Source organism: Rhinoderma darwinii, chromosome 3 (assembly GCF_050947455.1).
Source record: "Rhinoderma darwinii isolate aRhiDar2 chromosome 3, aRhiDar2.hap1, whole genome shotgun sequence".
NCBI classification, from domain to species: Eukaryota; Metazoa; Chordata; class Amphibia; order Anura; family Rhinodermatidae; genus Rhinoderma; species Rhinoderma darwinii.
This window is the reverse complement of record NC_134689.1, coordinates 169,783,889-169,798,317: the sequence shown is the minus strand read 5'-3', so window position 1 is coordinate 169,798,317 and position 14,429 is coordinate 169,783,889. Positions and strand designations below refer to the sequence as shown.

General features: G+C 43.6%; 1 protein-coding gene and 1 long non-coding RNA gene across 6 annotated transcripts in view; one reads left to right on the top strand and one right to left on the bottom strand.

The window, feature by feature from the left end:
- The window catches only part of SCAF11 (SR-related CTD associated factor 11), a 69,203-nt gene extending 65,703 nt beyond the window's left edge, over window positions 1-3,500 (bottom strand). For 3 of the 5 annotated variants that reach the window (XM_075857026.1, XM_075857029.1, XM_075857030.1), the window contains exon 1: window positions 3,142-3,420. The gene's annotated coding sequence lies outside the window, so the exon portion shown is untranslated. Of the gene's footprint in view, window positions 1-3,118; window positions 3,421-3,444 lie in introns of those variants that run through there. The other 2 variants (XM_075857028.1, XM_075857027.1) reach the window with 2 other exon arrangements.
- Window positions 3,501-5,591: 2,091 nt separating this feature from the next.
- On the top strand, window positions 5,592-10,061 carry LOC142747914 (uncharacterized). Its single transcript, XR_012882091.1, has 3 exons — window positions 5,592-5,774; window positions 9,228-9,395; window positions 9,982-10,061. It is a non-coding gene; the product is annotated as an uncharacterized LOC142747914 (long non-coding RNA).
- The last annotated feature ends 4,368 nt before the right edge of the window (window positions 10,062-14,429 follow it).

The following is a 14,429-nucleotide window of genomic DNA, read 5'->3' as shown; positions in this document are numbered from 1 at the left end:
AAGAGAGACTGGCAGGGGACCACGCTAGCGGAAGACGATTGAACAGAATGAAGAAAGCTGCGGATTCGTGGGCATACCGCAACAATTGAGTTTTAGTTGCAGACTAAGGGTAGGAACACACAACATATTCAGTGCTGATACACTGCATTAAAGTCACTACATTATAAGTGGCCTATATTGTACATAATCTGATCGGCGCTGTAATGTAGATTACAGCAGTGCTTTTTATTTCGAAAAACGATCATTTTTGACGGAGTTATGACCTATATTAGCTTTATTCTAATGAGTTTCTTAATGAACAACTGGGCGTGTTTTACTATATGGCCAAAAGGGCGTTGTACAGAGGAGTGTATGACGCTGACCAATCAGTGCCCAATCAGCGTCATACACTTCTCTCCATTCATTTACACTGCAGATAGCGATATAGTTATATCGCTATGTGCAGCCACATGCACAGACTAACGTTACTGCAGTGTCCTGACTATGAATATACATTACCTCCAGCCAAGACGTGATGTGTATTCAGAATCCTGACACTTCTGTAGCGTCCCTGTGATATTTACAGCAAGGCAAGCATAATCTCGTGAGATTACGCTGTAAAATGCCATTTAAAATGAGATTACGCTTGCTGTGCTGTAGTTTTCTAGATTGTATTAGTGAAGTGTCAGGATTGTGAATAGACATCACGTCCTGGCTGGAGGTAATGTATATTCATTGTCAGGACCCTTCAGTAACGTGTGTGTGTGTGTGTGTGTGTGTGTGTGTGTGTGTGTGTGTGTGTGTGTGTGTGTGTGTGTGTGTGTATAGTGATATAGCTATATGCTGTGTAAATGAATGGGGAGAAGTGTATGACGCTAATTGGTCAGCGTCATACACTACTCTCCACAACGCCCACTCGGCCAAAAAGTAAAAACACGCCCAGTTGTTCATTATGAAACTCATTAGCATAAAGCTAAAATAGGTCATAACTCTGTCAAAAATGATCGTTTTTCTAAATAAAAAACACTGCTGTAATCTACATTACAGCGCCGATCACATCATGTACAAGATAGGGTACTTATAATGTGGTGACAGAGCCTCTTTAAGCTGCGCAGCATATCAGCCCTGAACACCACAGGAAATGCCGTCTGGAAAACGTCACCACATTGTGGTGCGTTTTTCCGAAAGGAATGTCCACTGCAAAGCATCGCCGGAAAGAAAAAACTTTCATACTTACCCAGTCCCTCTTCTCGGCCCGTAGTTTATACTTTTTATTTATTGAAATCTCACCCACACTGCTGCTACTGTAATACGCTGATTTTCCGGAATTAATCCGTTGCGGAAAATCCGCAGTGTTTACGTTGTGTGTTCCTACCCTTAATTAGGAAAATCTGCAACAAATTCCCAACCAATCCACATCAGAGATTAGCATGCTGTGGATATAGAGATTTGTGTGTGGAAGATGTCCGCATCATCCACTTTGCTGCTACTGTACTCCATTGTGGATTTTCGATCTGCGCAAACATAGCCTTAAAAGGACCCATCTCAAGAGACTGGCGATCAGCTAACTGTTCGGGATCATTCAACGCACACTGATGGCACACGGACATGAAATGCAATGCAGGAAATATGTTCCGTTTTTTGCACACGGATATCAGACACGGACGTGTGAACGTAGCCTTAGGCCACATTCACACGACAGTGAAAAACGGCCGTCGCACGGCTGTTTTCAGAACAATGAAGTTCTATGGGTGTATTCACACGGCTGTTTTTTGACGGGAATATATTGACAGTGGCGTCAAGGGCTCCCTCTGTTCCCCCCCATGTATATAGCACACGTAGGAATCCTTGGTCAGAGGACTGCCAACGGCAGGGGTTTCCGCTCTTAGAGAAAACCTCTGTCCATATATGGACAGATGTCAGGTGCTACATCTTTGAGCGGGAATCCCAGCCACAGGGATTCCGCTCCTACAGGGAGTTACGATATCTACAAGGGGGGAGGGGCGCTATCCACAAGTGGTTGGTGCAATCCACTTGGGCACTGTGGCACTATCTACATGGGCATTGTGGCACTTTATATGTGGGCGCTATGTCAGTTTATATATGAGCACTGCGGTGTTATGTGGCAGTGTTACTTCACTGTGGCGCTATCTACAGTGGGCACTGGTACTATGTGGTCATTATCTACAGTAGGTACTGTGGCACCATCTACAGGGACATTGCGGCACTATCTACATGGGCACTGGTCTTTTCAGGGGGTTTTCAACGGCCATGAAAAACGAACGGCAAAACGGAAGACAAGCGGCCATTAAAAACAGTCAGATGGACTGGAAATGGATGAAAATTTGGACACACACTGATGCAAAACGGCCATGAAAAACTGACAGTTGATCCGTTTTTAATAACCACTTTTTTCACGGTCGCGTGAATATAGCCTTACAGGTCTGCTTCTGAAGCTCGTGGCCAGACACATTGCGGACACTTCAGGGGAAATTTAGTATTACATGGAGATCATTCAGATTAAATAACTGTCCAAGCAATATAAGGAGTGGCCAGATAAGTCTGAGCCACCGATACTTGACGGCTCGCCTCTCCAGCTTGTAGACATCGGGGGTTAAGAACGTGGGAATCCTAGTGTGAACAGGGCCTTAGTTTAGGGTCTTTTTCGTCAGGTTTCCACAGCTCTCTCTCGGATAGTCAGAATAGTACACTTTGCTGTGCTATTGTATAGTGCTTAAAAAGTTAAACGTAAACTTAACAGATTATAAAAGTCAATGGGACCCATCATCAAGCAACAGATCAGTCATTTCGTTCACGTCTTCTGTAATAACAAAAGCCAGGACACCGGTGTGAACAAAGGTATAGAGTCAGAATCTCGTTACAAACAGGACACAATAACAAAGGGCAGGAGACACCAGCACACATGTATAGTCTATGCATAGAACGCATCCATGGCCAATGATAATGTCACATTGCTCAGTGTCACAGGTTTTCTCGCGCCGGTCAGTCACGCCACCACACACGCGGGTGCACACACTGGACGAGAGGAGCTCGCAGAGGCGACAGGCACAGCAGAGAGAACCATATCCACAACACACGGCCCCACGTTGTAAGAACACAGGCGGAGAGACACACTCACCGAGCAGGCCGCACACAACTCACCAGCTACGACAGCCCGTCCCGGCCGCAACGAGCGTATAATCAGGGCCGCTGCCTTCCGTGTATTAGTGCGCGGCAGGCACAGGCCTCATCTATCTCGGCGGAAGCCTTGGTCTCACTCGAAACTCACACAGGCCACATGCCAGTCCTAAGGTAGTATAGTAAGCCTGAGTGCGACACAACCGCACGGCGGCGCTCGACGGCCTAATTCCCAGCACAAAAACAGCCCCCCGCCATCTTGGTTGCCAATGAGGGAACAATTTTGCTAAAGAGAGCCAATCAGCTGCCACCATGCAGACGACGTACAATGATTGATAGCGAGACCCCGCCAGAGGAGGCGGGACAGGCTGAGGAAAATCTTTTACGTCGTCTTCCGGAAAAATCCGAGTACGGGTGCTGTAGTGGGTCATACTATTTTACTGTAGTTTTTTTTTTTTTTTTTCAATGATGTTGTCAGACATTTGGCAGTGTCTATATTCCGTAGATTTGGACGTTGCGCCCCTACTGGTCTCAAGAAGAATAACCTTTTGAGGTTTAATGAATTTAGGAGAAATATTTGACCGTTTCGAGCAATGCTTGCGTTTGTGCTTTTATGATATTCTAGTCAATGGGTTCTAAACAGCACTTTCGTGTCATTTGTTATTTTATTTATTCTCAACACCCCAACCTTGGAAAATAGATATAATTTCCCCAGGCTTAAAAAACGGTAGAAGCAACCTCTGTGGAATATTTATCACATTTTGTGTTTATTATTGAGAGAAAGCCACAGAAGATCATATAGCAGTGTTTGCCAGGCACAATGTTGCGCAAAAGTGTTCATAATAGTATTTCTGGCATGACTGCCCTGTACTAATTCATGTAAGCCTTTGTTCACATTGCGTTTAGTGAGGGTGCTACTATGGCATGCAGTCTACCAGGACAATAACTGCTACACTCCCTCAGCCAATCAGGCGCAGTTTTCCATTACTTTTCAGCCTCCCTCATTGTAATAATAATCGTTCTTTATAAAGCTCCAACATATTTTGCAGCACGTTACAACTCAGAGGGAACGTCAGTCTTAATAGGAAACAAGTTGGAGTAAGATGCAACAAATTTATTAAGAGACGCATGCTTCTTCAGCTTGTTCGTGCGTCAGTCAGGAGCTGGCGTAGATTACCACAATGGTAAATGCGTCGGGCGAGAGAAGTTGCGGGAGCAATTGAAACGACCCAAAAATTCCCAATCTTGGCGACTTTTGAGCCATTTGCAGTCTTTCTACGCCAGAAAACTAGCATAGAAAAGTTGTTATATTCACGCCTATGGATAATAGATCCATTAAACGGATGCCTATATAGTGGCATCCATCAGCCATAGACTATAATGGTATCCCTTTAAAGAGGCTCTGTCACCAGATTTTGCAGCCCCTATCTGCTATTGCAGCAGATAGGCGCTGCAATGTAGATTACAGTAACGTTTTTATTTTTAAAAAACGAGCATTTTTGGCCAAGTTATGACCATTTTCGTATTTATGCAAATGAGGCTCGCAAAAGTACAACTGGGCGTGTTGAAAAGTACAAGTACAACTGGGCGTGTATTATGTGCGTACATCGGGGCGTGTTTACTACTTTTACTAGCTGGGCGTTGTGTATAGAAGTGTCATCCACTTCTCTTCACAACGCCCAGCTTCTGGCAGTGCAGCACTGTGACGTCACTCACAGGTCCTGCATCGTGTCGGCACCAGAGGCTACAGATGATTCTGCAGCAGCATCGGCGTTTGCAGGTAAGTCGATGTAGCTACTTACCTGCAAACGCTGATGCTGCTGCAGAATCAACTGTAGCCTCTGGTGCCGACACGATGCAGGACCTGTGAGTGACGTCACAGTGCTGCACTGCCAGAAGCTGGGCGTTGTGAAGAGAAGTGGATGATACTTCTCATCAGAATGCCCAGCTAGTAAAAGTAGTAAACACGCCCCGATGTACGCACATAATACACGCCCAGTTGGACTTTTACTTTAAACACGCCCAGTTGTACTTTTGCAAGCCTCATTTGCATAAATACGAAAATGGTCATAACTTGGCCAAAAATGCTCGTTTTTTAAAAATAAAAACGTTACTGTAATCTACATTGCAGCGCCGATCTGCTGCAATAGCAGATAGGGGTTGCAAAATCTGGTGACAGAGCCTCTTTAACAGATATGTCATGAACTCTCATGACCCCAGTTCACGAGGTATCAGTTTAAGTGATAACATTAACCCCTTAAAGAAGATCTGTCACCGGTTTATTAATTCTCAATCTCCTGACTAATCTAATAGGCTCTATGATGCTGATAACTACAGTGTGATTTGTTTTGAAAAATGTTTATTATTTGCAAAGTTATGAGAATTTTTCTAAATATGTAAAGGTGGCTCTAATAGCCAAATAGGAAGTTACATTTTATTTTTACTAGGGGCGGAGTAAAGACAACTGTATGACGCTGTCCAATCAGCATCTTACAAGTCTCCTCTTCACAGCCCAGCGTGATATTAGCTTCAATCGTGAGATCACGCTGTGTTGTCACTTCCGGCCGCAGTTCCTTCACCACAGCAATTCAGCAGTACTCCAAGAAGATGGTCCCTACATCGCCTCCAGCAGTCACGGACCACTGTCATCCACAGCGGTACATACAACTTTTTGATCACATTTTATTTAAAAAAAACGATTTTTGCGTTTTAATTTTTAGTTTTTTACGCGTTCACCATGTGAGTTAAATAATGGTATATTGTAGTAGTATGGACTTTTACGTACGCAACAATACCAATTTTGTTAATTTGATTTTTTTTTTCACATTACCTTAGAGCATAAGTTTTGTTTTTTAACTTTTTTTATTTTCTTTTATTTTTTTTCACTACTAATAACTTTATTAAAAAATTTTTGACACATTTTATTATCCCCCCCCAGGGGACTTGAACTAGCATCTGGGTCCTCCTAAATCCAACTGGGTAGCAGGAGATGCTAGACCACGCCCTGTCATTTCCAGATACCTACACTGGGCAATAAAAGAGAAAGTCTTGAGAGCTTACAGAAACCAGAGGGACTTAAAGAGGCTCTGTCACCAGATTTTGCAACCCCTATCTGCTATTGCAGCAGATAGGCGCTGCAATGTAGATTACAGTAACGTTTTTATTTTTAAAAAACGAGCATTTTTGGCCAAGTTATGACCATTTTCGTATTTATGCAAATGAGGCTTGCAAAAGTACAACTGGGCGTGTTGAAAAGTAAAAGTACAACTGGGCGTGTATTATGTGCGTACATCGGGGCGTGTTTACTACTTTTACTAGCTGGGCTTTCTGATGAGAAGTATCATCCACTTCTCTTCAGAACGCCCAGCTTCTGGCAGTGCAGATCTGTGACGTCACTCACAGGTCCTGCATCGTGTCGGCACCAGAGGCTACAGATGATTCTGCAGCAGCATCGGCGTTTGCAGGTAAGTCCATGTAGCTACTTACCTGCAAATGCTGATGCTGCTGCAGAATCATCTGTAGCCTCTGGTGCCGACACGATGCAGGACCTGTGAGTGACGTCACAGATCTGCACTGCCAGAAGCTGGGCGTTCTGAAGAGAAGTGGATGATACTTCTCATCAGAAAGCCCAGCTAGTAAAAGTAGTAAACACGCCCCGATGTACGCACATAATACACGCCCAGTTGTACTTTTACTTTTCAACACGCCCAGTTGTACTTTTGCAAGCCTCATTTGCATAAATACGAAAATGGTCATAACTTGGCCAAAAATGCTCGTTTTTTAAAAATAAAAACGTTACTGTAATCTACATTGCAGCGCCTATCTGCTGCAATAGCAGATAGGGGTTGCAAAATCTGGTGACAGAGCCTCTTTAAAGGGAATGTGTCGCTAGAAAAATTATTATTATTTTTTTAGTTAAACAGTTAGTGTATAAGTGATTAAACATTGTTCTAATTTTTTTAATTTTTTCACGAGTCAGGAAATATTATAAATTAGATTCTAATTTATAACATTTCCCAGTGCTGGTCACTAGATGGAGCAATTCCCAAAATTGCAGCATTGCATGTGGTAAAGCAACCACATTGCTTTATGCTGCAAAATTTGAGAATACACACTCGCTCTAGTGAGCTCACAGAATCCCCCCTCCTTTATCCTGGCTAGTGCCAGGAGAAAAGAGGGGATTGAATGTTCAAACCTCCTACACTGCGTGTCGCCATTTTTTGAGCGAATACACAGTGTAGTAGGCTTACATACAGTGTTAATCACACACGAACATACACAAACATACACAAACACAACTTACCTGTTCCTGCCGCCGCTCCCTCCGGTCCGTCCGCTCGCTTCTGAACACATGTCCGGAAGCCGCGACCGGAAGTAGTCATCTTACTGTCCGGCCGCGGCTTCCGGTCCACAAGAAAATGGCGCCGGACTTCAATTTGGACTGTGGGAGCGGCGCATGCGCCGTTCCCACACAGACGGCGTACAGCATAGTGGATGGAACGGGCCCCGTTCGCATTCACTATGGGGCTGTATGTGCCGTATTCCATGTCTGTATGTGTCGTTAATCGACACATACAGAGATGGAAAAAAAAATTGCAGCCCCCATAGACAAGAAAAAGTGAAAAAATAAAAAAAAGTAAAACACAAACACACAAATAATTTTTTTTAAAATAAAACACTAAAAGCAAATTGATATAAAATTATTTTTTTTCGCGACACTCGTCCTTTAAAGCGAGGTGTCATGAAATTTTTATTTTTTGGGGTATAATATTGCTTTTAGTATGATATTAAAATAAATTTTATTTATTTGTGTTCTTGTGTTCTACTTTTCACTGTGTTCTCACCTTTTCTTCCCTATGGGGGCTGCCATTTTTTTTGCATCTCTGTAGGTGTCGATTAACGACACATACAGAGATGGAATACGGCACATACAACCCCATAGAGAATGCGAACGGGAGCCATTCCATTCTCTGCAGCGTACGCCGTCTGTGTGGGAATGGCGCTCCCACACAGTCCAAAACGAAGCTCATTCGCAGAGTGAAATCCGGCGCCATTTTCTTGTGGACCGGAAGCCGCTGCCGGACAGTAAGATGACGACTTCCGGCTGCGGCTTCCGGCCATATGTTCAAGGAAGCGAAGGCTCAAGTCGTAGGAGCGGAGGCGGCGGCGGCAGGAGCAGGTCATTTATGTTCGTGTATGTCATGTGTGTATTATGTTCGTGTTATACTGTCTGCTGAGCACTGTATCTAATCCTACACTGTGCAGTCGCTCAAAAAAATGGCAACACACAGTGTAGGGGGTTTGAAGATTCAAACCCCTCCTTCTCCTGGCACTAGCCAGAATAAGGGAGGGGGGATTGTGTGAGGAAACTAGAGAGAGTGTGTCTACCCCAAATTTGCAGCATAAAGCAATGAGGTTGCTTTACCACATTGACCATGCTGCAATTTTGGGAACTGCTCCCTCTAGTGCCCAGCACCTGGAAATGTTATAAATTAGAATCTAATTTCTAATATTTCCTGACTTGTGAAAAAATTATAACAATGTGTAATCGCTCAAATAATAATTGTTTAACTAAAAAAAAAAAAAAATTTCTAGCGACACATTCCCTTTAACGACCAACGACTCCAAAATCCTGATTTTCCAAGACTATCCTGCAGCCATCTCGCAAAAACGAAGAGCCTTGTTTGGGGCACCTGTCTGCCGAGAGGAACATTTGCTTCCAGCTTCTGTTCCCAGCAAAGCTGAGAGTACAGGATGGCGAACATACCCACATTTTCGAAGATCCGTGTTTGACCAGGACATTGCTTCACTTGGAAGAAAATGATGATGAGTAACATTCACCCATACTACAGGGAATTTAGCCCAATTTTTATTGGACATGTGCACATTTGGCCCATGGTTGCGAATTGATGCAACCTACACTCTGTTTGATTTACTGGCAGCAGCCTTGCTGTTCTTGGTTTATATTTCTGTCGCTGTTGTTCAGTTCTTTTGCGTCTATTACTTTTACTGCTTGGCTGTGATGTATGTTTTCCTTTTTCAGAAGCCTGGATGCACGACTCCAGACCTTACTGACACCTTTTTTTTTATGCTGCACACGCGGCTCGCAGGGACCGTGTGGGGTGGCGACTGGTTTACATTTCTTCTAATCCGGAACTATCCCCTGGACGCAGGATGAGTACCTCGCACGTATTGCAACCTGACACTTTTCAAACATCACCACAGATAAGATTTCTGTCATGGAATGTTGCAGGTCTAAACACACCTCTGAAGAGACGGTAAGTGTTTAACCATCTCAAACTATTTTCCCCAGATATTGTTTTCCTACAGGAGACTTACTAGAGATTGGGCACTCTAGGGAAACTGACAGCCCCTTGGCTGGGCGAGTGTCATTCCGCCTTGCACTCTCCCTCTTCACAAGAGGTGGCGATCCTTTTCAGAAAAGGCCTAGAATACATAGAGCAATCAATTAGTGATCCTCATTCAGATATCTTAATCTACGAATCGTATTGGAGGGAACCCCTTACTTATTAGTTAATGTTTACGCCCCTAACCAGGACCAACATATCTTTTACACAAACGTTCTCCAGACAATTCTGCCGCTCCGTCGTTGTAACGTAATAATTGGCGGAGACTTTAATCTAGTCCAAAGCGTCTCTTTGGATCGTTCCCCACCAAACCCTCAAATGGCTACATATTCCCCTTTAATTTTTTGTTGATTCCCTTAATCTGTGTGACCCCTGGAGAGAAGTGGATACTGGGCCCAGAGAACATACATGTCACTAGAGTGCACACAGAACATTTTAACGAATAGTCTACTTCCTTATCTTCACCTCTTTGTTTGACTCACATCATACCTTTCAGATTTGTCTGATTACCATCTTGGATCATGCCCCGATTATCCTATCTATGAACTTATCTTTAAGAAATCTAGACTCTGGAATTTTCCTACCTACGTCACAGATTCCACTGATTTCCGACAATATCTCCAAATACATTGAGGTCATTAATTGGATGATCACATGTCTCAGTCGGATGATATCCCTCTACTATGGGCTGCATCAAAGGCTGTGTAATGTCTAATGGGCTTGTGGATCCACTGGGCTTCTCCGCCGTAACAGAGTAGCTGCTGGCCAGACAGTTGTTAAGCAGTCACTGCTAGATGGTACATTGGTGGCAGCTGGATACAGTCAGATTGCGGGTACAAGTTGGTGCTGGATACTGGAAGCAGGCTGGTGGCGGATTACTGGAAGCAAGCTGGTGCCGGATTACTGGAAGCAAGCTGGTGCTGGATTACTGGAAGTAGGCTGTTGCCGGATTACTGGAAGCAAGCTGGTGCCGGATTACTGGATACTTCTAAACATTATTTTCCAAAAGGCAAGAAAAAAAAACTATTTTCCATCTACCCGTACAAGAAGATTTTTTTATTTTAAAATGTAACTTTTATTTCTTCTATGTAAAGCAACATAGAAGAACCAGACATTATTAAAATGGCCAATTCAAACTGACAGTAAGTAACCTATAAGGCACGATGCCTAGATGTACTGTGTTAATAGTAAATAGGTATCTATTAGTGTCTAAGCCAGCGGCGGCAGTACTGTGCCTATACTATCTAATGATATTTGGTCTGTCTATCAGCGGATCATTGTATTAAAAACAGTCAGACCCTCCGACGTGTTTCGCCACACGTGGCATCTTCACGGGTTTCTTGGGGCTAATGACGGCGTGCTCCAAACTTCACCTGTTTTATAACCTCCGAATGACGTGTGAATGGGTGCGTCCCTATGGAGAGCCAATAGGAATGCATGCAGAGGGTCAGGCCCTTGTACAGTGAGATGGACTTATGAGCTATCCAATCCGAAGACTACATGTCCGTCCAATCAGAAAGCCTCCAAATGCGCACAAGTGCTAAAGACGCGCTCTGCATCTAAGTGCAGAAAGATTCTAGTACGCATGTCAGAACACTTAGAAATTTGTGACTAGATGTGTTGCGCATGCTCAGGGACTTAGTTCCTAAGAGCCCACTACACAATATCTGCATATTTTGTGAGTCTAAGTGTTGGAATAGGTCAGGTGCGCATGTCAAGGTATTTAGACACTTCTGAGACGGGTATACTGCGCATGCCTGTGGACTTATACCCTGCAGGCTTATTATGTGTCAATGTAAACACATTGAAGTTCTAGATCAACCTCTAGAACCACTATATACCTGCCATTACCACTGGTTGTCAGCAATAGAAATATATCTAGTAGCCCTATTAAATATACCAATGGTGTCATGCTGGACCAGGACACCTGCAGATAGCAAGGCTTAAAGGGGGGATATAACTGATTAAAGAGAGGTTAAAGGTGATAAAGGAGAATTTATTTCACAGAAACGGTGGTTTGAGACTGAGTCCAAAAGGACCAGGAGAAGCATAATTATTTTATTTTACAGTATAATTATGTTCAATAGAAATAAAATTTTTGAAATGTAAATATCTACTTAAAGAGGCTCTGTCACCACATTATAAGTGCCCTATCTCCTACATAAGGAGATCGGCGCTATAATGTAGGTGACAGTAATGCTTTTTATTTAAAAAAACGATCTATTTTTACCACTTTATTAGCGATTTTAGATTTATGCTAAGGAGTTGCTTAATGCCCAAGTGGGCGTATTTTTACTTTAGACCAAGTGGGCGTTGTACAGGGGAGTGTATGACGCTGACCAATCAGCGTCATGCACTCCTCTCCATTCATTTAGGCAGCGCATAGGGATCCTGCTAGATCCTTATGTGCTGTCTTATACTAACACATTAACAATACTGAAGTGTTTAGACAGTGAATAGACATTCCACGGGATGTCTATTCACAATCTCTGCACTTCGTTACTGTTTCTATGGTAGTTACAGCAGAGGAAGCGTGATCTCGTTGTAACCTGTCATTTACAACGAGATCTCCCGAGATCAGGCTTCCTCTGCTGTAACTTCCACAGACAGAGTAACGAAGTGCAGAGATTGTGAATAGACATCCCGTGGAAAGTCTATTCACTGTCTATATACAGCAGAAAAAGAATGGCGACAGCACACTGCGACACTAATGCCACCTAAACCACTAAATATAAATAAATATGCACTAAAGCTAAATCTACTTATAATAGGGAGGTTCTTAGTGCACATTTTGATCAAAAAGGGTTTGCCCACCAGCCACGACAAGGCGACCTCTGTAAGGTGGGAAACTACGCTGCACATACACCCAGAACTGGGACTAAGCCTACATATATACCTGGGGATGGTAGAATCCAGCATTGAACTAATTAAAATCACCCTGGGCAGAATGGGAGGAGTGCAAGAACAAAAATGGAGGCAGTCACTAACCCCACATATATTGATCACATAAACACAACAAAAATTTGAACAGCACATTCCAACTAAATGATACAAAATGTGTATGCAGGTGCCTCTCTCTGATCGCGGAATTCAAGGGGTTAACGGCGCAGAGAAGATGTTTCTCTGTGTATTACAGCTGTTGCCCAGCTCCTGATCGCAGGCGGACACGGCTGTATCACAGGACGAGAATGCTCGTCCTAATGCGCAAAGTACCCACCGCTCAGGACGAGTATTCTCGTCCTGTGTCGGCAAGTAGTTAAGGTGAATAGCAGGAAGGACTGTGGTTAGAATACACAGACAAAATGTATTATTGTCACGGAGGGTCTGTGGACCCACTGGGCCGTACCACCGTGGCGGTAAGGCAGCTGGCCAACAGGGAACAGGTGATAGTCTATAGTTCTTATAGGTACCTGTGGCAGCTCAGGCAGTGGCAAGGGCAGGTACGGCTTGGACTAAGTAGCAGGCGGACGTCGGGCGATGTGAAGCAGGTCAGACGTGGATGCGGCACGACGCAACTTAGGCACGGCTCCGTGCTAAACCAGGAAGGTATGGATTGCTAGGAACAGGAACTGGAAGCAAGTATAGGTACAGGGACTGGGACAGGAACAGGAAACAACTGGGAGGCCATCACATAGACAAACTTAGGGGACACAACAACGCTCAGTCATAGAACTAGGGGGCTGGACCCCTCTTATAGTCCAGGGTACTCACGGGTCAAAGTTCGTCCATGAGGTCCGGTGCACCCTCTGGGATCCAGCAGAGGTGAGTGGATGAGAGCGCTGGTGTCTCCTGAGGAGGAGGCTGGGGCCAGTGCTTGCCGACTCGTGGCTGCGGCTGTCAGGGGAGGTTGGAGCTGACAGACCGCAGCCACGGACATTACAATTTTATAATACTGGGGCCACAAAAGTGGGTACCTATATTAAAGAAAGGCCACAAAAGTGAAGCGTTCATTTAGCCCATTAGGGCTCAGGGTACTTATTCGGTGAATCCAACGGGCTTCTTCCTGTAAACGTTTTTTTGTCCAAATTACCAGCTCTTGGGCCCAGTTTTAATTGGGTAATACCTTAAAGTTGAAGAGTCCTGGTATTACCATCATGTATAGATCTGGTATGCCTTGACAGATGCGTCTCTTTCTTTTTATTTATCGTGCTGAGGTGCTTAGAGATTCTTCTCAATTGTTGGACAGTCTTACCCACATATAATTTAGGGCATGGGCATCTTGCTACATAGATCACTCCACTACTCTGACAATTAATAAATTGACTAATTTCATAAGATTTCCCATCTAATGGGTTGCAAAAATTCTTAGTGGTGGGCATAAAGGGACAAAAGGAGCATCTTCCACATGGGTGAGACCCTTTTACCGGAGATTGAAGCCAAGTGCTTTGTGGAATGGATTGTCTAGAATAATAACTGTACCAAAAATCTGCAAAGGTTTTTCCCTCTCTGATACAGATTAGGAAGAAAAAGCTGCTCCTCTGAACGGGCGCTCAGGTGTGGTTTGTACTGGTATCTTCACAAAATCGTCAGGGTGTATTTTCAACGATTTTATTATTAAAAAAGAACAATATAAAATTTGATTGCTGCAACGCGTTTCAACCACGCACTGTGGTCTTCATCAGGCATATAAATTTGGTTACAATACATCATCTTATATACTTGTATCATATGCTTCACTTCCAGGTTAAACTGGCAAGGTGAAGGTTCATCATGGGTGTTTCAGCACAGGTGTGTGTATGTTTTTTCCTCAGACTGATTTTCTCTTAATTGCTATTTCTCCTCTTTTCTACCTTTTAACCAACTATTTTCTGCCAAATGGTAGATATTCTTAGCTTTAGTGTAAAAGAGGATTGATTTTTTGTATACATACATATATATATATATACACACACATATATATATATATATATATATATACACATGTCCACATGCAGGTGACCGTAT